The sequence below is a fragment of the Lissotriton vulgaris genome, chromosome 4_1 (genome assembly GCF_964263255.1).
Source record: "Lissotriton vulgaris chromosome 4_1, aLisVul1.2, whole genome shotgun sequence".
Taxonomy (NCBI): domain Eukaryota; kingdom Metazoa; phylum Chordata; class Amphibia; order Caudata; family Salamandridae; genus Lissotriton; species Lissotriton vulgaris.
The window spans coordinates 537,725,132-537,746,618 of NC_141691.1; the positions used below are offsets into that span (position 1 = coordinate 537,725,132).

The 21,487-nt window shown below is 33.3% G+C and overlaps 16 non-coding genes across 16 annotated transcripts; 8 read left to right on the plus strand and 8 right to left on the minus strand.

The window, feature by feature from the left end:
- Positions 1-1,882: 1,882 nt before the first annotated feature.
- On the minus strand, positions 1,883-1,954 carry TRNAH-AUG (transfer RNA histidin (anticodon AUG)). Its single transcript has one exon. It is a non-coding gene; the product is annotated as a tRNA-His (tRNA).
- Positions 1,955-3,502: 1,548 nt separating this feature from the next.
- Positions 3,503-3,574, plus strand: TRNAQ-UUG (transfer RNA glutamine (anticodon UUG)). The gene has a single exon. It is a non-coding gene; the product is annotated as a tRNA-Gln (tRNA).
- Positions 3,575-4,400: 826 nt separating this feature from the next.
- On the minus strand, positions 4,401-4,472 carry TRNAQ-CUG (transfer RNA glutamine (anticodon CUG)). The gene has a single exon. It is a non-coding gene; the product is annotated as a tRNA-Gln (tRNA).
- Positions 4,473-6,020: 1,548 nt separating this feature from the next.
- On the plus strand, positions 6,021-6,092 carry TRNAQ-UUG (transfer RNA glutamine (anticodon UUG)). The gene has a single exon. It is a non-coding gene; the product is annotated as a tRNA-Gln (tRNA).
- An 826-nt stretch (positions 6,093-6,918) lies between these two features.
- Positions 6,919-6,990, minus strand: TRNAQ-CUG (transfer RNA glutamine (anticodon CUG)). The gene has a single exon. It is a non-coding gene; the product is annotated as a tRNA-Gln (tRNA).
- Positions 6,991-8,538: 1,548 nt separating this feature from the next.
- On the plus strand, positions 8,539-8,610 carry TRNAQ-UUG (transfer RNA glutamine (anticodon UUG)). Its single transcript has one exon. It is a non-coding gene; the product is annotated as a tRNA-Gln (tRNA).
- An 826-nt stretch (positions 8,611-9,436) lies between these two features.
- Positions 9,437-9,508, minus strand: TRNAQ-CUG (transfer RNA glutamine (anticodon CUG)). The gene has a single exon. It is a non-coding gene; the product is annotated as a tRNA-Gln (tRNA).
- Positions 9,509-11,056: 1,548 nt separating this feature from the next.
- Positions 11,057-11,128, plus strand: TRNAQ-UUG (transfer RNA glutamine (anticodon UUG)). The gene has a single exon. It is a non-coding gene; the product is annotated as a tRNA-Gln (tRNA).
- An 826-nt stretch (positions 11,129-11,954) lies between these two features.
- On the minus strand, positions 11,955-12,026 carry TRNAQ-CUG (transfer RNA glutamine (anticodon CUG)). Its single transcript has one exon. It is a non-coding gene; the product is annotated as a tRNA-Gln (tRNA).
- A 1,548-nt stretch (positions 12,027-13,574) lies between these two features.
- On the plus strand, positions 13,575-13,646 carry TRNAQ-UUG (transfer RNA glutamine (anticodon UUG)). The gene has a single exon. It is a non-coding gene; the product is annotated as a tRNA-Gln (tRNA).
- An 826-nt stretch (positions 13,647-14,472) lies between these two features.
- On the minus strand, positions 14,473-14,544 carry TRNAQ-CUG (transfer RNA glutamine (anticodon CUG)). Its single transcript has one exon. It is a non-coding gene; the product is annotated as a tRNA-Gln (tRNA).
- Positions 14,545-16,092: 1,548 nt separating this feature from the next.
- TRNAQ-UUG (transfer RNA glutamine (anticodon UUG)) lies at positions 16,093-16,164 on the plus strand. The gene has a single exon. It is a non-coding gene; the product is annotated as a tRNA-Gln (tRNA).
- Positions 16,165-16,990: 826 nt separating this feature from the next.
- Positions 16,991-17,062, minus strand: TRNAQ-CUG (transfer RNA glutamine (anticodon CUG)). Its single transcript has one exon. It is a non-coding gene; the product is annotated as a tRNA-Gln (tRNA).
- A 1,548-nt stretch (positions 17,063-18,610) lies between these two features.
- On the plus strand, positions 18,611-18,682 carry TRNAQ-UUG (transfer RNA glutamine (anticodon UUG)). Its single transcript has one exon. It is a non-coding gene; the product is annotated as a tRNA-Gln (tRNA).
- Positions 18,683-19,508: 826 nt separating this feature from the next.
- TRNAQ-CUG (transfer RNA glutamine (anticodon CUG)) lies at positions 19,509-19,580 on the minus strand. The gene has a single exon. It is a non-coding gene; the product is annotated as a tRNA-Gln (tRNA).
- Positions 19,581-21,128: 1,548 nt separating this feature from the next.
- Positions 21,129-21,200, plus strand: TRNAQ-UUG (transfer RNA glutamine (anticodon UUG)). Its single transcript has one exon. It is a non-coding gene; the product is annotated as a tRNA-Gln (tRNA).
- Positions 21,201-21,487: the final 287 nt, after the last annotated feature.

Consider the following 21,487-nt stretch of genomic DNA (forward strand, 5'->3'; position numbering starts at 1 on the left):
CAAATGCATTTCAGAGGGCTGATTCCCAGCATTCCTTTTTGAAGATTTCCACACTATTGATAAGGCGAATATAGCACATTTTGAAAGAGATGTGTTCTTAAATCAAACCTAGAGAACCACAATGACGGTATCATTCAGATAGTACAAATGTTTTTTGTATATTAGTATGGAAATTGTGAAATAAAACATTTCTCATGCTGATTTTCAACAGTCGATCTGCAATCATGAAATATAAGCTTTTGCTTGGAGGCCTCAAAGGTACTGATCTAATTTTCTTTTTTAGAATTATTCACAGATCGTATGATATGCTTTGTACAAATCAACTATGTTGTTAGATCAAAATTGATTAAAAAGTGACTATCTCAATTTCAGGACATATAGAAGAGGAAGGAGAAGAGGCTCATGTTTCAAATGCGGACAGGCAACAACTGTTCATTATTTTCACCTCTATTAATTATATGTATTTTTATAATGTATATATTTATATTTTCCGATAAATATACATAGACATATAGCGATATATAGGGAGATACATACATATAAGTTGATACGTACAAGTTTATAAGTAAATGAGATGTTTTTCCAATTAATACTTCTAAGAACTGAATGGAAAAAAAATCGTAAAGTTTAGATAAGTCCCACTGAGCTTTGTACTTAGATCCCTGTTTTCAGAGTCCAGATTGACAAGCATAACACCATCAACCCACCTGTACCAGGTTGAGCTTTCCATTTTGGCAGAAGAGATTGCATTCACGGGGGAATCTTATCTTTTATTGCAAAATCTTATCTCACATAAAAAGTACTGTTCAACAGAGTCATAGCGTTACTTGAGTCCTTTGTGCAACATCCTTCCCTAACATAGTTCAATAGGCAAAAGTTGAACAGAATAGAAAAGTTATATAATTCTGTTTGTCTTTGACTGTGGAAAATAAAAAATGTGAAATGTCCACATTGCTGCAGCAATTTGCTCCCCTGTCACATGGGAGGTTCCATGGTGTAATGGTTAGTACTTTGGACTTTGAATCCAAGGATCCGAGTTCAAATCTCAGTGGGACCACTTTCATGACTTATGACCAAATCTTTTTCTGTCAAGTGTATTCATAAATATCATAAATCTAACATGGGTAGAGTGAAACATTGATTTATTGATTGTATTTTTAAAGTCTATTTGATGTGAGCAAATGATAGAACTTTTAGAAAACATGGAAATAAAATGGCTCAAAATAATGAGATATTTTGTGAGCTGACTCTGTTTTCTCAACTCATCACAAGAGGCTGATCCAAGATATTACTTGTTTAAATCTTACTGTTATTGATAAGGGGAACACGGAACTTTTTTAATTGGAAAGCCTTCATTAAAAGAAAACTTGAGGAATCAAATTGTGTATTTTGGGGACAGAAGAGATGAACTTTTAAATAACAATCTTGAAATTAAGACACACAGATATTTACACTCTGTTTTTCTAAAGTAGATCCATAACCACAAAGTAGAATCTTTCGAAAGACATGTCAAATGTATTAATCTGAATTCCTCTTTCAAAGAAATTCACAATTAAATGCACTGTGTAAGTCAAGAATGTTGTCAGATAAGAAATCAGCAAAATTAACTATCTTATTACTGATCATAAAGATGAGAAAGGAAAATAACCTCTTGCTTAAATTGTGGATGGGAAAGAACAGTTTTTAGTTTTCAGCTTCAGTACTTATGTTTATGAATAATTCATTTCTTTATATTGTATTATCACTATCTAGATGGATATAGCCATGTGTACATAGATACATACTTATACGTTGATAAGTTTCAGTATAAAACTTTGACGTTATGTTTTTCCAAGTCCAAATTCTAAGAAATTAGTGAAATATTAAATCTCATAATTCAAGCAGGTCCCACCGAGATTTAAACTCGGATCGCTGGATTCATAGTCCAGAGTGCTAACCATTACACCATGGAACCCTGCCATACATGAGGGATTTTTCCATTGAGACAAAAGAGAGCGCATCAGTGCGGGGGCTTTTCTTACATTGATGAAAAGATATCTCAGTTGAATGCTCATAGTGTAAAGAGCTATAATGTGATTTGATTCTTTTCAGCTGCATTCTCCATAACAGTGTTAAATGTGCAAACGTTTATCAGGAAATGCAATTTACAAAATAATGATCATATTTGACTGAAGAATATTAAAACATTCTACATTTCCAAACTACTACATCCATTTCTCTGTCTCTCACATGGGTGGCTCCAAAGAGCAACAGTTGGCACTTTGGACTTTGCATGCAAAGGTACCAGTCCAATTGTTTGAGGTACTATTTTACTAATCTCGACCTTTTACATTTCTGTCATCTTTTGTTATTGATAGCTCCAATCCAACACCAGTAGGTTGAAAGAGAAAAATGTTGAATCCTTTCAAAATGTCCAACAGCTTGAACAAGTTACAGAAATACGAACTTTATAATACACATAACATCACATTCCTACACAAAATAGTGCGACATTACAAAATCCTATCCTGTTTTTCTCAAATGCATTTCAGAGGGCTGATTCCCAGCATTCCTTTTTGAAGATTTCCACACTATTGATAAGGCGAACATAGCACATTTTGAAAGAGATGTGTTCTTAAATCAAACCTAGAGAACCACAATGACGGTATCATTCAGATAGTACAAATGTTTTTTGTATATTAGTATGGAAATTGTGAAATAAAACATTTCTCATGCTGATTTTCAACAGTCGATCTGCAATCATGAAATATAAGCTTTTGCTTGGAGGCCTCAAAGGTACTGATCTAATTTTCTTTTTTAGAATTATTCACAGATCGTATGATATGCTTTGTACAAATCAACTATGTTGTTAGATCAAAATTGATTAAAAAGTGACTATCTCAATTTCAGGACATATAGAAGAGGAAGGAGAAGAAGCTCATGTTTCAAATGCGGAGAGGCAACAACTGTTCATTATTTTCACCTCTATTAATTATATGTATTTTTATAATGTATATATTTATATTTTCCAATAAATATACATAGACATATAGCGATATATAGGGAGATACATACATATAAGTTGATACGTACAAGTTTATAAGTAAATGAGATGTTTTTCCAATTAATACTTCTAAGAACTGAATGGAAAAAAAATCGTAAAGTTTAGATAAGTCCCACTGAGCTTTGTACTTAGATCCCTGTTTTCAGAGTCCAGATTGACAAGCATAACACCATCAACCCACCTGTACCAGGTTGAGCTTTCCATTTTGGCAGAAGAGATTGCATTCACGGGGGAATCTTATCTTTTATTGCAAAATCTTATCTCACATAAAAAGTACTGTTCAACAGAGTCATAGCGTTACTTGAGTCCTTTGTGCAACATCCTTCCCTAACATAGTTCAATAGGCAAAAGTTGAACAGAATAGAAAAGTTATATAATTCTGTTTGTCTTTGACTGTAGAAAATAAAAAATGTGAAATGTCCACATTGCTGCAGCAATTTGCTCCCCTGTCACATGGGAGGTTCCATGGTGTAATGGTTAGCACTTTGGACTTTGAATCCAAGGATCCGAGTTCAAATCTCGGTGGGACCACTTTCATGACTTATGACCAAATCTTTTTCTGTCAAGTGTATTCATAAATATCATAAATCTAACACGGGTAGAGTGAAACATTGATTTATTGATTGTATTTTTAAAGTCTATTTGATGTGAGCAAATGATAGAACTTTTAGAAAACATGGAAATAAAATGGCTCAAAATAATGAGATATTTTGTGAGCTGACTCTGTTTTCTCAACTCATCACAAGAGGCTGATCCAAGATATTACTTGTTTAAAAACTTACTGTTATTGATAAGGGGAACACGGAACTTTTTTAATTGGAAAGCCTTCATTAAAAGAAAACTTGAGGAATCAAATTGTGTATTTTGGGGACAGAAGAGATGAACTTTTAAATAACAATCTTGAAATTAAGACACACAGATATTTACACTCTGTTTTTCTAAAGTAGATCCATAACCACAAAGTAGAATCTTTCGAAAGACATGTCAAATGTATTAATCTGAATTCCTCTTTCAAAGAAATTCACAATTAAATGCTCTGTGTAAGTCAAGAATGTTGTCAGATAAGAAATCAGCAAAATGAACTATCTTATTACTGATCATAAAGATGAGAAAGGAAAAGAACCTCTTGCTTAAATTGTGGATGGGAAAGAACAGTTTTTAGTTTTCAGCTTCAGTACTTATGTTTATGAATAATTCATTTCTTTATATTGTATTATCACTATCTAGATGGATATAGCCATGTGTACATAGATACATACTTATACGTTGATAAGTTTCAGTATAAAACTTTGACGTTATGTTTTTCCAAGTCCAAATTCTAAGAAATTAGTGAAATATTAAATCTCATAATTCAAGCAGGTCCCACCGAGATTTGAACTCGGATCGCTGGATTCAGAGTCCATAGTGCTAACCATTACACCATGGAACCCTGCCATACATGAGGGATTTTTCCATTGAGACAAAAGAGAGCGCATCAGTGCGGGGGCTTTTCTTACATTGATGAAAAGATATCTCAGTTGAATGCTCATAGTGTAAAGAGCTATAATGTGATTTGATTCTTTTCAGCTGCATTCTCCATAACAGTGTTAAATGTGCAAACGTTTATCAGGAAATGCAATTTACAAAATAATGATCATATTTGACTGAAGAATATTAAAACATTCTACATTTCCAAACTACTACATCCATTTCTCTGTCTCTCACATGGGTGGCTCCAAAGAGCAACGCTTGGCACTTTGGACTTTGCATGCAAAGGTACCAGTCCAATTCTTTGAGGTACTATTTTACTAATCTCGACCTTTTACATTTCTGTCATCTTTTGTTATTGATAGCTCCAATCCAACACCAGTAGGTTGAAAGAGACAAATGTTGACTCCTTTCAAAATGTCCAACAGCTTGAACAAGTTACAGAAATACGAACTTTATAATACACATAACATCACATTCCTACACAAAATAGTGCGACATTACAAAATCCTATCCTGTTTTTCTCAAATGCATTTCAGAGGGCTGATTCCCAGCATTCCTTTTTGAAGATTTCCACACTATTGATAAGGCGAATATAGCACATTTTGAAAGAGATGTGTTCTTAAATCAAACCTAGAGAACCACAATGACGGTATCATTCAGATAGTACAAATGTTTTTTGTATATTAGTATTGAAATTGTGAAATAAAACATTTCTCATGCTGATTTTCAACAGTCGATCTGCAATCATGAAATATAAGCTTTTGCTTGGAGGCCTCAAAGGTACTGATCTAATTTTCTTTTTTAGAATTATTCACAGATCGTATGATATGCTTTGTACAAATCAACTATGTTGTTAGATCAAAATTGATTAAAAAGTGACTATCTCAATTTCAGGACATATAGAAGAGGAAGGAGAAGAAGCTCATGTTTCAAATGCGGAGAGGCAACAACTGTTCATTATTTTCACCTCTATTAATTATATGTATTTTTATAATGTATATATTTATATTTTCCAATAAATATACATAGACATATAGCGATATATAGGGAGATACATACATATAAGTTGATACGTACAAGTTTATAAGTAAATGAGATGTTTTTCCAATTAATACTTCTAAGAACTGAATGGAAAAAAAATCGTAAAGTTTAGATAAGTCCCACTGAGCTTTGTACTTAGATCCCTGTTTTCAGAGTCCAGATTGACAAGCATAACACCATCAACCCACCTGTACCAGGTTGAGCTTTCCATTTTGGCAGAAGAGATTGCATTCACGGGGGAATCTTATCTTTTATTGCAAAATCTTATCTCACATAAAAAGTACTGTTCAACAGAGTCATAGCGTTACTTGAGTCCTTTGTGCAACATCCTTCCCTAACATAGTTCAATAGGCAAAAGTTGAACAGAATAGAAAAGTTATATAATTCTGTTTGTCTTTGACTGTAGAAAATAAAAAATGTGAAATGTCCACATTGCTGCAGCAATTTGCTCCCCTGTCACATGGGAGGTTCCATGGTGTAATGGTTAGCACTTTGGACTTTGAATCCAAGGATCCGAGTTCAAATCTCGGTGGGACCACTTTCATGACTTATGACCAAATCTTTTTCTGTCAAGTGTATTCATAAATATCATAAATCTAACACGGGTAGAGTGAAACATTGATTTATTGATTGTATTTTTAAAGTCTATTTGATGTGAGCAAATGATAGAACTTTTAGAAAACATGGAAATAAAATGGCTCAAAATAATGAGATATTTTGTGAGCTGACTCTGTTTTCTCAACTCATCACAAGAGGCTGATCCAAGATATTACTTGTTTAAAAACTTACTGTTATTGATAAGGGGAACACGGAACTTTTTTAATTGGAAAGCCTTCATTAAAAGAAAACTTGAGGAATCAAATTGTGTATTTTGGGGACAGAAGAGATGAACTTTTAAATAACAATCTTGAAATTAAGACACACAGATATTTACACTCTGTTTTTCTAAAGTAGATCCATAACCACAAAGTAGAATCTTTCGAAAGACATGTCAAATGTATTAATCTGAATTCCTCTTTCAAAGAAATTCACAATTAAATGCTCTGTGTAAGTCAAGAATGTTGTCAGATAAGAAATCAGCAAAATGAACTATCTTATTACTGATCATAAAGATGAGAAAGGAAAAGAACCTCTTGCTTAAATTGTGGATGGGAAAGAACAGTTTTTAGTTTTCAGCTTCAGTACTTATGTTTATGAATAATTCATTTCTTTATATTGTATTATCACTATCTAGATGGATATAGCCATGTGTACATAGATACATACTTATACGTTGATAAGTTTCAGTATAAAACTTTGACGTTATGTTTTTCCAAGTCCAAATTCTAAGAAATTAGTGAAATATTAAATCTCATAATTCAAGCAGGTCCCACCGAGATTTGAACTCGGATCGCTGGATTCAGAGTCCATAGTGCTAACCATTACACCATGGAACCCTGCCATACATGAGGGATTTTTCCATTGAGACAAAAGAGAGCGCATCAGTGCGGGGGCTTTTCTTACATTGATGAAAAGATATCTCAGTTGAATGCTCATAGTGTAAAGAGCTATAATGTGATTTGATTCTTTTCAGCTGCATTCTCCATAACAGTGTTAAATGTGCAAACGTTTATCAGGAAATGCAATTTACAAAATAATGATCATATTTGACTGAAGAATATTAAAACATTCTACATTTCCAAACTACTACATCCATTTCTCTGTCTCTCACATGGGTGGCTCCAAAGAGCAACGCTTGGCACTTTGGACTTTGCATGCAAAGGTACCAGTCCAATTCTTTGAGGTACTATTTTACTAATCTCGACCTTTTACATTTCTGTCATCTTTTGTTATTGATAGCTCCAATCCAACACCAGTAGGTTGAAAGAGACAAATGTTGACTCCTTTCAAAATGTCCAACAGCTTGAACAAGTTACAGAAATACGAACTTTATAATACACATAACATCACATTCCTACACAAAATAGTGCGACATTACAAAATCCTATCCTGTTTTTCTCAAATGCATTTCAGAGGGCTGATTCCCAGCATTCCTTTTTGAAGATTTCCACACTATTGATAAGGCGAATATAGCACATTTTGAAAGAGATGTGTTCTTAAATCAAACCTAGAGAACCACAATGACGGTATCATTCAGATAGTACAAATGTTTTTTGTATATTAGTATTGAAATTGTGAAATAAAACATTTCTCATGCTGATTTTCAACAGTCGATCTGCAATCATGAAATATAAGCTTTTGCTTGGAGGCCTCAAAGGTACTGATCTAATTTTCTTTTTTAGAATTATTCACAGATCGTATGATATGCTTTGTACAAATCAACTATGTTGTTAGATCAAAATTGATTAAAAAGTGACTATCTCAATTTCAGGACATATAGAAGAGGAAGGAGAAGAAGCTCATGTTTCAAATGCGGAGAGGCAACAACTGTTCATTATTTTCACCTCTATTAATTATATGTATTTTTATAATGTATATATTTATATTTTCCAATAAATATACATAGACATATAGCGATATATAGGGAGATACATACATATAAGTTGATACGTACAAGTTTATAAGTAAATGAGATGTTTTTCCAATTAATACTTCTAAGAACTGAATGGAAAAAAAATCGTAAAGTTTAGATAAGTCCCACTGAGCTTTGTACTTAGATCCCTGTTTTCAGAGTCCAGATTGACAAGCATAACACCATCAACCCACCTGTACCAGGTTGAGCTTTCCATTTTGGCAGAAGAGATTGCATTCACGGGGGAATCTTATCTTTTATTGCAAAATCTTATCTCACATAAAAAGTACTGTTCAACAGAGTCATAGCGTTACTTGAGTCCTTTGTGCAACATCCTTCCCTAACATAGTTCAATAGGCAAAAGTTGAACAGAATAGAAAAGTTATATAATTCTGTTTGTCTTTGACTGTAGAAAATAAAAAATGTGAAATGTCCACATTGCTGCAGCAATTTGCTCCCCTGTCACATGGGAGGTTCCATGGTGTAATGGTTAGCACTTTGGACTTTGAATCCAAGGATCCGAGTTCAAATCTCGGTGGGACCACTTTCATGACTTATGACCAAATCTTTTTCTGTCAAGTGTATTCATAAATATCATAAATCTAACACGGGTAGAGTGAAACATTGATTTATTGATTGTATTTTTAAAGTCTATTTGATGTGAGCAAATGATAGAACTTTTAGAAAACATGGAAATAAAATGGCTCAAAATAATGAGATATTTTGTGAGCTGACTCTGTTTTCTCAACTCATCACAAGAGGCTGATCCAAGATATTACTTGTTTAAAAACTTACTGTTATTGATAAGGGGAACACGGAACTTTTTTAATTGGAAAGCCTTCATTAAAAGAAAACTTGAGGAATCAAATTGTGTATTTTGGGGACAGAAGAGATGAACTTTTAAATAACAATCTTGAAATTAAGACACACAGATATTTACACTCTGTTTTTCTAAAGTAGATCCATAACCACAAAGTAGAATCTTTCGAAAGACATGTCAAATGTATTAATCTGAATTCCTCTTTCAAAGAAATTCACAATTAAATGCTCTGTGTAAGTCAAGAATGTTGTCAGATAAGAAATCAGCAAAATGAACTATCTTATTACTGATCATAAAGATGAGAAAGGAAAAGAACCTCTTGCTTAAATTGTGGATGGGAAAGAACAGTTTTTAGTTTTCAGCTTCAGTACTTATGTTTAAGAATAATTCATTTCTTTATATTGTATTATCACTATCTAGATGGATATAGCCATGTGTACATAGATACATACTTATACGTTGATAAGTTTCAGTATAAAACTTTGACGTTATGTTTTTCCAAGTCCAAATTCTAAGAAATTAGTGAAATATTAAATCTCATAATTCAAGCAGGTCCCACCGAGATTTGAACTCGGATCGCTGGATTCAGAGTCCATAGTGCTAACCATTACACCATGGAACCCTGCCATACATGAGGGATTTTTCCATTGAGACAAAAGAGAGCGCATCAGTGCGGGGGCTTTTCTTACATTGATGAAAAGATATCTCAGTTGAATGCTCATAGTGTAAAGAGCTATAATGTGATTTGATTCTTTTCAGCTGCATTCTCCATAACAGTGTTAAATGTGCAAACGTTTATCAGGAAATGCAATTTACAAAATAATGATCATATTTGACTGAAGAATATTAAAACATTCTACATTTCCAAACTACTACATCCATTTCTCTGTCTCTCACATGGGTGGCTCCAAAGAGCAACGCTTGGCACTTTGGACTTTGCATGCAAAGGTACCAGTCCAATTCTTTGAGGTACTATTTTACTAATCTCGACCTTTTACATTTCTGTCATCTTTTGTTATTGATAGCTCCAATCCAACACCAGTAGGTTGAAAGAGACAAATGTTGACTCCTTTCAAAATGTCCAACAGCTTGAACAAGTTACAGAAATACGAACTTTATAATACACATAACATCACATTCCTACACAAAATAGTGCGACATTACAAAATCCTATCCTGTTTTTCTCAAATGCATTTCAGAGGGCTGATTCCCAGCATTCCTTTTTGAAGATTTCCACACTATTGATAAGGCGAATATAGCACATTTTGAAAGAGATGTGTTCTTAAATCAAACCTAGAGAACCACAATGACGGTATCATTCAGATAGTACAAATGTTTTTTGTATATTAGTATTGAAATTGTGAAATAAAACATTTCTCAGCTGATTTTCAACAGTCGATCTGCAATCATGAAATATAAGCTTTTGCTTGGAGGCCTCAAAGGTACTGATCTAATTTTCTTTTTTAGAATTATTCACAGATCGTATGATATGCTTTGTACAAATCAACTATGTTGTTAGATCAAAATTGATTAAAAAGTGACTATCTCAATTTCAGGACATATAGAAGAGGAAGGAGAAGAGGCTCATGTTTCAAATGCGGACAGGCAACAACTGTTCATTATTTTCACCTCTATTAATTATATGTATTTTTATAATGTATATATTTATATTTTCCGATAAATATACATAGACATATAGCGATATATAGGGAGATACATACATATAAGTTGATACGTACAAGTTTATAAGTAAATGAGATGTTTTTCCAATTAATACTTCTAAGAACTGAATGGAAAAAAAATCGTAAAGTTTAGATAAGTCCCACTGAGCTTTGTACTTAGATCCCTGTTTTCAGAGTCCAGATTGACAAGCATAACACCATCAACCCACCTGTACCAGGTTGAGCTTTCCATTTTGGCAGAAGAGATTGCATTCACGGGGGAATCTTATCTTTTATTGCAAAATCTTATCTCACATAAAAAGTACTGTTCAACAGAGTCATAGCGTTACTTGAGTCCTTTGTGCAACATCCTTCCCTAACATAGTTCAATAGGCAAAAGTTGAACAGAATAGAAAAGTTATATAATTCTGTTTGTCTTTGACTGTAGAAAATAAAAAAATGTGAAATGTCCACATTGCTGCAGCAATTTGCTCCCCTGTCACATGGGAGGTTCCATGGTGTAATGGTTAGCACTTTGGACTTTGAATCCAAGGATCCGAGTTCAAATCTCGGTGGGACCACTTTCATGACTTATGACCAAATCTTTTTCTGTCAAGTGTATTCATAAATATCATAAATCTAACACGGGTAGAGTGAAACATTGATTTATTGATTGTATTTTTAAAGTCTATTTGATGTGAGCAAATGATAGAACTTTTAGAAAACATGGAAATAAAATGGCTCAAAATAATGAGATATTTTGTGAGCTGACTCTGTTTTCTCAACTCATCACAAGAGGCTGATCCAAGATATTACTTGTTTAAAAACTTACTGTTATTGATAAGGGGAACACGGAACTTTTTTAATTGGAAAGCCTTCATTAAAAGAAAACTTGAGGAATCAAATTGTGTATTTTGGGGACAGAAGAGATGAACTTTTAAATAACAATCTTGAAATTAAGACACACAGATATTTACACTCTGTTTTTCTAAAGTAGATCCATAACCACAAAGTAGAATCTTTCGAAAGACATGTCAAATGTATTAATCTGAATTCCTCTTTCAAAGAAATTCACAATTAAATGCTCTGTGTAAGTCAAGAATGTTGTCAGATAAGAAATCAGCAAAATGAACTATCTTATTACTGATCATAAAGATGAGAAAGGAAAAGAACCTCTTGCTTAAATTGTGGATGGGAAAGAACAGTTTTTAGTTTTCAGCTTCAGTACTTATGTTTATGAATAATTCATTTCTTTATATTGTATTATCACTATCTAGATGGATATAGCCATGTGTACATAGATACATACTTATACGTTGATAAGTTTCAGTATAAAACTTTGACGTTATGTTTTTCCAAGTCCAAATTCTAAGAAATTAGTGAAATATTAAATCTCATAATTCAAGCAGGTCCCACCGAGATTTGAACTCGGATCGCTGGATTCAGAGTCCATAGTGCTAACCATTACACCATGGAACCCTGCCATACATGAGGGATTTTTCCATTGAGACAAAAGAGAGCGCATCAGTGCGGGGGCTTTTCTTACATTGATGAAAAGATATCTCAGTTGAATGCTCATAGTGTAAAGAGCTATAATGTGATTTGATTCTTTTCAGCTGCATTCTCCATAACAGTGTTAAATGTGCAAACGTTTATCAGGAAATGCAATTTACAAAATAATGATCATATTTGACTGAAGAATATTAAAACATTCTACATTTCCAAACTACTACATCCATTTCTCTGTCTCTCACATGGGTGGCTCCAAAGAGCAACGCTTGGCACTTTGGACTTTGCATGCAAAGGTACCAGTCCAATTCTTTGAGGTACTATTTTACTAATCTCGACCTTTTACATTTCTGTCATCTTTTGTTATTGATAGCTCCAATCCAACACCAGTAGGTTGAAAGAGACAAATGTTGACTCCTTTCAAAATGTCCAACAGCTTGAACAAGTTACAGAAATACGAACTTTATAATACACATAACATCACATTCCTACACAAAATAGTGCGACATTACAAAATCCTATCCTGTTTTTCTCAAATGCATTTCAGAGGGCTGATTCCCAGCATTCCTTTTTGAAGATTTCCACACTATTGATAAGGCGAATATAGCACATTTTGAAAGAGATGTGTTCTTAAATCAAACCTAGAGAACCACAATGACGGTATCATTCAGATAGTACAAATGTTTTTTGTATATTAGTATTGAAATTGTGAAATAAAACATTTCTCATGCTGATTTTCAACAGTCGATCTGCAATCATGAAATATAAGCTTTTGCTTGGAGGCCTCAAAGGTACTGATCTAATTTTCTTTTTTAGAATTATTCACAGATCGTATGATATGCTTTGTACAAATCAACTATGTTGTTAGATCAAAATTGATTAAAAAGTGACTATCTCAATTTCAGGACATATAGAAGAGGAAGGAGAAGAAGCTCATGTTTCAAATGCGGAGAGGCAACAACTGTTCATTATTTTCACCTCTATTAATTATATGTATTTTTATAATGTATATATTTATATTTTCCAATAAATATACATAGACATATAGCGATATATAGGGAGATACATACATATAAGTTGATACGTACAAGTTTATAAGTAAATGAGATGTTTTTCCAATTAATACTTCTAAGAACTGAATGGAAAAAAAATCGTAAAGTTTAGATAAGTCCCACTGAGCTTTGTACTTAGATCCCTGTTTTCAGAGTCCAGATTGACAAGCATAACACCATCAACCCACCTGTACCAGGTTGAGCTTTCCATTTTGGCAGAAGAGATTGCATTCACGGGGGAATCTTATCTTTTATTGCAAAATCTTATCTCACATAAAAAGTACTGTTCAACAGAGTCATAGCGTTACTTGAGTCCTTTGTGCAACATCCTTCCCTAACATAGTTCAATAGGCAAAAGTTGAACAGAATAGAAAAGTTATATAATTCTGTTTGTCTTTGACTGTAGAAAATAAAAAATGTGAAATGTCCACATTGCTGCAGCAATTTGCTCCCCTGTCACATGGGAGGTTCCATGGTGTAATGGTTAGCACTTTGGACTTTGAATCCAAGGATCCGAGTTCAAATCTCGGTGGGACCACTTTCATGACTTATGACCAAATCTTTTTCTGTCAAGTGTATTCATAAATATCATAAATCTAACACGGGTAGAGTGAAACATTGATTTATTGATTGTATTTTTAAAGTCTATTTGATGTGAGCAAATGATAGAACTTTTAGAAAACATGGAAATAAAATGGCTCAAAATAATGAGATATTTTGTGAGCTGACTCTGTTTTCTCAACTCATCACAAGAGGCTGATCCAAGATATTACTTGTTTAAAAACTTACTGTTATTGATAAGGGGAACACGGAACTTTTTTAATTGGAAAGCCTTCATTAAAAGAAAACTTGAGGAATCAAATTGTGTATTTTGGGGACAGAAGAGATGAACTTTTAAATAACAATCTTGAAATTAAGACACACAGATATTTACACTCTGTTTTTCTAAAGTAGATCCATAACCACAAAGTAGAATCTTTCGAAAGACATGTCAAATGTATTAATCTGAATTCCTCTTTCAAAGAAATTCACAATTAAATGCTCTGTGTAAGTCAAGAATGTTGTCAGATAAGAAATCAGCAAAATGAACTATCTTATTACTGATCATAAAGATGAGAAAGGAAAAGAACCTCTTGCTTAAATTGTGGATGGGAAAGAACAGTTTTTAGTTTTCAGCTTCAGTACTTATGTTTATGAATAATTCATTTCTTTATATTGTATTATCACTATCTAGATGGATATAGCCATGTGTACATAGATACATACTTATACGTTGATAAGTTTCAGTATAAAACTTTGACGTTATGTTTTTCCAAGTCCAAATTCTAAGAAATTAGTGAAATATTAAATCTCATAATTCAAGCAGGTCCCACCGAGATTTGAACTCGGATCGCTGGATTCAGAGTCCATAGTGCTAACCATTACACCATGGAACCCTGCCATACATGAGGGATTTTTCCATTGAGACAAAAGAGAGCGCATCAGTGCGGGGGCTTTTCTTACATTGATGAAAAGATATCTCAGTTGAATGCTCATAGTGTAAAGAGCTATAATGTGATTTGATTATTTTCAGCTGCATTCTCCATAACAGTGTTAAATGTGCAAACGTTTATCAGGAAATGCAATTTACAAAATAATGATCATATTTGACTGAAGAATATTAAAACATTCTACATTTCCAAACTACTACATCCATTTCTCTGTCTCTCACATGGGTGGCTCCAAAGAGCAACGCTTGGCACTTTGGACTTTGCATGCAAAGGTACCAGTCCAATTCTTTGAGGTACTATTTTACTAATCTCGACCTTTTACATTTCTGTCATCTTTTGTTATTGATAGCTCCAATCCAACACCAGTAGGTTGAAAGAGACAAATGTTGACTCCTTTCAAAATGTCCAACAGCTTGAACAAGTTACAGAAATACGAACTTTATAATACACATAACATCACATTCCTACACAAAATAGTGCGACATTACAAAATCCTATCCTGTTTTTCTCAAATGCATTTCAGAGGGCTGATTCCCAGCATTCCTTTTTGAAGATTTCCACACTATTGATAAGGCGAATATAGCACATTTTGAAAGAGATGTGTTCTTAAATCAAACCTAGAGAACCACAATGACGGTATCATTCAGATAGTACAAATGTTTTTTGTATATTAGTATTGAAATTGTGAAATAAAACATTTCTCATGCTGATTTTCAACAGTCGATCTGCAATCATGAAATATAAGCTTTTGCTTGGAGGCCTCAAAGGTACTGATCTAATTTTCTTTTTTAGAATTATTCACAGATCGTATGATATGCTTTGTACAAATCAACTATGTTGTTAGATCAAAATTGATTAAAAAGTGACTATCTCAATTTCAGGACATATAGAAGAGGAAGGAGAAGAAGCTCATGTTTCAAATGCGGAGAGGCAACAACTGTTCATTATTTTCACCTCTATTAATTATATGTATTTTTATAATGTATATATTTATATTTTCCAATAAATATACATAGACATATAGCGATATATAGGGAGATACATACATATAAGTTGATACGTACAAGTTTATAAGTAAATGAGATGTTTTTCCAATTAATACTTCTAAGAACTGAATGGAAAAAAAATCGTAAAGTTTAGATAAGTCCCACTGAGCTTTGTACTTAGATCCCTGTTTTCAGAGTCCAGATTGACAAGCATAACACCATCAACCCACCTGTACCAGGTTGAGCTTTCCATTTTGGCAGAAGAGATTGCATTCACGGGGGAATCTTATCTTTTATTGCAAAATCTTATCTCACATAAAAAGTACTGTTCAACAGAGTCATAGCGTTACTTGAGTCCTTTGTGCAACATCCTTCCCTAACATAGTTCAATAGGCAAAAGTTGAACAGAATAGAAAAGTTATATAATTCTGTTTGTCTTTGACTGTAGAAAATAAAAAATGTGAAATGTCCACATTGCTGCAGCAATTTGCTCCCCTGTCACATGGGAGGTTCCATGGTGTAATGGTTAGCACTTTGGACTTTGAATCCAAGGATCCGAGTTCAAATCTCGGTGGGACCACTTTCATGACTTATGACCAAATCTTTTTCTGTCAAGTGTATTCATAAATATCATAAATCTAACACGGGTAGAGTGAAACATTGATTTATTGATTGTATTTTTAAAGTCTATTTGATGTGAGCAAATGATAGAACTTTTAGAAAACATGGAAATAAAATGGCTCAAAATAATGAGATATTTTGTGAGCTGACTCTGTTTTCTCAACTCATCACAAGAGGCTGATCCAAGATATTACTTGTTTAAAAACTTACTGTTATTGATAAGGGGAACACGGAACTTTTTTAATTGGAAAGCCTTCATTAAAAGAAAACTTGAGGAATCAAATTGTGTATTTTGGGGACAGAAGAGATGAACTTTTAAATAACAATCTTGAAATTAAGACACACAGATATTTACACTCTGTTTTTCTAAAGTAGATCCATAACCACAAAGTAGAATCTTTCGAAAGACATGTCAAATGTATTAATCTGAATTCCTCTTTCAAAGAAATTCACAATTAAATGCTCTGTGTAAGTCAAGAATGTTGTCAGATAAGAAATCAGCAAAATGAACTATCTTATTACTGATCATAAAGATGAGAAAGGAAAAGAACCTCTTGCTTAAATTGTGGATGGGAAAGAACAGTTTTTAGTTTTCAGCTTCAGTACTTATGTTTAAGAATAATTCATTTCTTTATATTGTATTATCACTATCTAGATGGATATAGCCATGTGTACATAGATACATACTTATACGTTGATAAGTTTCAGTATAAAACTTTGACGTTATGTTTTTCCAAGTCCAAATTCTAAGAAATTAGTGAAATATTAAATCTCATAATTCAAGCAGGTCCCACCGAGATTTGAACTCGGATCGCTGGATTCAGAGTCCATAGTGCTAACCATTACACCATGGAACCCTGCCATACATGAGGGATTTTTCCATTGAGACAAAAGAGAGCGCATCAGTGCGGGGGCTTTTCTTACATTGATGAAAAGATATCTCAGTTGAATGCTCATAGTGTAAAGAGCTATAATGTGATTTGATTCTTTTCAGCTGCATTCTCCATAACAGTGTTAAATGTGCAAACGTTTATCAGGAAATGCAATTTACAAAATAATGATCATATTTGACTGAAGAATATTAAAACATTCTACATTTCCAAACTACTACATCCATTTCTCTGTCTCTCACATGGGTGGCTCCAAAGAGCAACGCTTGGCACTTTGGACTTTGCATGCAAAGGTACCAGTCCAATTCTTTGAGGTACTATTTTACTAATCTCGACCTTTTACATTTCTGTCATCTTTTGTTATTGATAGCTCCAATCCAACACCAGTAGGTTGAAAGAGACAAATGTTGACTCCTTTCAAAATGTCCAACAGCTTGAACAAGTTACAGAAATACGAACTTTATAATACACATAACATCACATTCCTACACAAAATAGTGCGACATTACAAAATCCTATCCTGTTTTTCTCAAATGCATTTCAGAGGGCTGATTCCCAGCATTCCTTTTTGAAGATTTCCACACTATTGATAAGGCGAATATAGCACATTTTGAAAGAGATGTGTTCTTAAATCAAACCTAGAGAACCACAATGACGGTATCATTCAGATAGTACAAATGTTTTTTGTATATTAGTATTGAAATTGTGAAATAAAACATTTCTCAGCTGATTTTCAACAGTCGATCTGCAATCATGAAATATAAGCTTTTGCTTGGAGGCCTCAAAGGTACTGATCTAATTTTCTTTTTTAGAATTATTCACAGATCGTATGATATGCTTTGTACAAATCAACTATGTTGTTAGATCAAAATTGATTAAAAAGTGACTATCTCAATTTCAGGACATATAGAAGAGGAAGGAGAAGAGGCTCATGTTTCAAATGCGGACAGGCAACAACTGTTCATTATTTTCACCTCTATTAATTATATGTATTTTTATAATGTATATATTTATATTTTCCGATAAATATACATAGACATATAGCGATATATAGGGAGATACATACATATAAGTTGATACGTACAAGTTTATAAGTAAATGAGATGTTTTTCCAATTAATACTTCTAAGAACTGAATGGAAAAAAAATCGTAAAGTTTAGATAAGTCCCACTGAGCTTTGTACTTAGATCCCTGTTTTCAGAGTCCAGATTGACAAGCATAACACCATCAACCCACCTGTACCAGGTTGAGCTTTCCATTTTGGCAGAAGAGATTGCATTCACGGGGGAATCTTATCTTTTATTGCAAAATCTTATCTCACATAAAAAGTACTGTTCAACAGAGTCATAGCGTTACTTGAGTCCTTTGTGCAACATCCTTCCCTAACATAGTTCAATAGGCAAAAGTTGAACAGAATAGAAAAGTTATATAATTCTGTTTGTCTTTGACTGTAGAAAATAAAAAAATGTGAAATGTCCACATTGCTGCAGCAATTTGCTCCCCTGTCACATGGGAGGTTCCATGGTGTAATGGTTAGCACTTTGGACTTTGAATCCAAGGATCCGAGTTCAAATCTCGGTGGGACCACTTTCATGACTTATGACCAAATCTTTTTCTGTCAAGTGTATTCATAAATATCATAAATCTAACACGGGTAGAGTGAAACATTGATTTATTGATTGTATTTTTAAAGTCTATTTGATGTGAGCAAATGATAGAACTTTTAGAAAACATGGAAATAAAATGGCTCAAAATAATGAGATATTTTGTGAGCTGACTCTGTTTTCTCAACTCATCACAAGAGGCTGATCCAAGATATTACTTGTTTAAAAACTTACTGTTATTGATAAGGGGAACACGGAACTTTTTTAATTGGAAAGCCTTCATTAAAAGAAAACTTGAGGAATCAAATTGTGTATTTTGGGGACAGAAGAGATGAACTTTTAAATAACAATCTTGAAATTAAGACACACAGATATTTACACTCTGTTTTTCTAAAGTAGATCCATAACCACAAAGTAGAATCTTTCGAAAGACATGTCAAATGTATTAATCTGAATTCCTCTTTCAAAGAAATTCACAATTAAATGCTCTGTGTAAGTCAAGAATGTTGTCAGATAAGAAATCAGCAAAATGAACTATCTTATTACTGATCATAAAGATGAGAAAGGAAAAGAACCTCTTGCTTAAATTGTGGATGGGAAAGAACAGTTTTTAGTTTTCAGCTTCAGTACTTATGTTTATGAATAATTCATTTCTTTATATTGTATTATCACTATCTAGATGGATATAGCCATGTGTACATAGATACATACTTATACGTTGATAAGTTTCAGTATAAAACTTTGACGTTATGTTTTTCCAAGTCCAAATTCTAAGAAATTAGTGAAATATTAAATCTCATAATTCAAGCAGGTCCCACCGAGATTTGAACTCGGATCGCTGGATTCAGAGTCCATAGTGCTAACCATTACACCATGGAACCCTGCCATACATGAGGGATTTTTCCATTGAGACAAAAGAGAGCGCATCAGTGCGGGGGCTTTTCTTACATTGATGAAAAGATATCTCAGTTGAATGCTCATAGTGTAAAGAGCTATAATGTGATTTGATTCTTTTCAGCTGCATTCTCCATAACAGTGTTAAATGTGCAAACGTTTATCAGGAAATGCAATTTACAAAATAATGATCATATTTGACTGAAGAATATTAAAACATTCTACATTTCCAAACTACTACATCCATTTCTCTGTCTCTCACATGGGTGGCTCCAAAGAGCAACGCTTGGCACTTTGGACTTTGCATGCAAAGGTACCAGTCCAATTCTTTGAGGTACTATTTTACTAATCTCGACCTTTTACATTTCTGTCATCTTTTGTTATTGATAGCTCCAATCCAACACCAGTAGGTTGAAAGAGACAAATGTTGACTCCTTTCAAAATGTCCAACAGCTTGAACAAGTTACAGAAATACGAACTTTATAATACACATAACATCACATTCCTACACAAAATAGTGCGACATTACAAAATCCTATCCTGTTTTTCTCAAATGCATTTCAGAGGGCTGATTCCCAGCATTCCTTTTTGAAGATTTCCACACTATTGATAAGGCGAATATAGCACATTTTGAAAGAGATGTGTTCTTAAATCAAACCTAGAGAACCACAATGACGGTATCATTCAGATAGTACAAATGTTTTTTGTATATTAGTATTGAAATTGTGAAATAAAACATTTCTCATGCTGATTTTCAACAGTCGATCTGCAATCATGAAATATAAGCTTTTGCTTGGAGGCCTCAAAGGTACTGATCTAATTTTCTTTTTTAGAATTATTCACAGATCGTATGATATGCTTTGTACAAATCAACTATGTTGTTAGATCAAAATTGATTAAAAAGTGACTATCTCAATTTCAGGACATATAGAAGAGGAAGGAGAAGAGGCTCATGTTTCAAATGCGGACAGGCAACAACTGTTCATTATTTTCACCTCTATTAATTATATGTATTTTTATAATGTATATATTTATATTTTCCGATAAATATACATAGACATATAGCGATATATAGGGAGATACATACATATAAGTTGATACGTACAAGTTTATAAGTAAATGAGATGTTTTTCCAATTAATACTTCTAAGAACTGAATGGAAAAAAAATCGTAAAGTTTAGATAAGTCCCACTGAGCTTTGTACTTAGATCCCTGTTTTCAGAGTCCAGATTGACAAGCATAACACCATCAACCCACCTGTACCAGGTTGAGCTTTCCATTTTGGCAGAAGAGATTGCATTCACGGGGGAATCTTAACTTTTATTGCAAAATCTTATCTCACATAAAAAGTACTGTTCAACAGAGTCATAGCGTTACTTGAGTCCTTTGTGCAACATCCTTCCCTAACATAGTTCAATAGGCAAAAGTTGAACAGAATAGAAAAGTTATATAATTCTGTTTGTCTTTGACTGTAGAAAATAAAAAATGTGAAATGTCCACATTGCTGCAGCAATTTGCTCCCCTGTCACATGGGAGGTTCCATGGTGTAATGGTTAGCACTTTGGACTTTGAATCCAAGGATCCGAGTTCAAATCTCGGTGGGACCACTTTCATGACTTATGACCAAATCTTTTTCTGTCAAGTGTATTCATAAATATCATAAATCTAACACGGGTAGAGTGAAACATTGATTTATTGATTGTATTTTTAAAGTCTATTTGATGTGAGCAAATGATAGAACTTTTAGAAAACATGGAAATAAAATGGCTCAAAATAATGAGATATTTTGTGAGCTGACTCTGTTTTCTCAACTCATCACAAGAGGCTGATCCAAGATATTACTTGTTTAAAAACTTACTGTTATTGATAAGGGGAACACGGAACTTTTTTAATT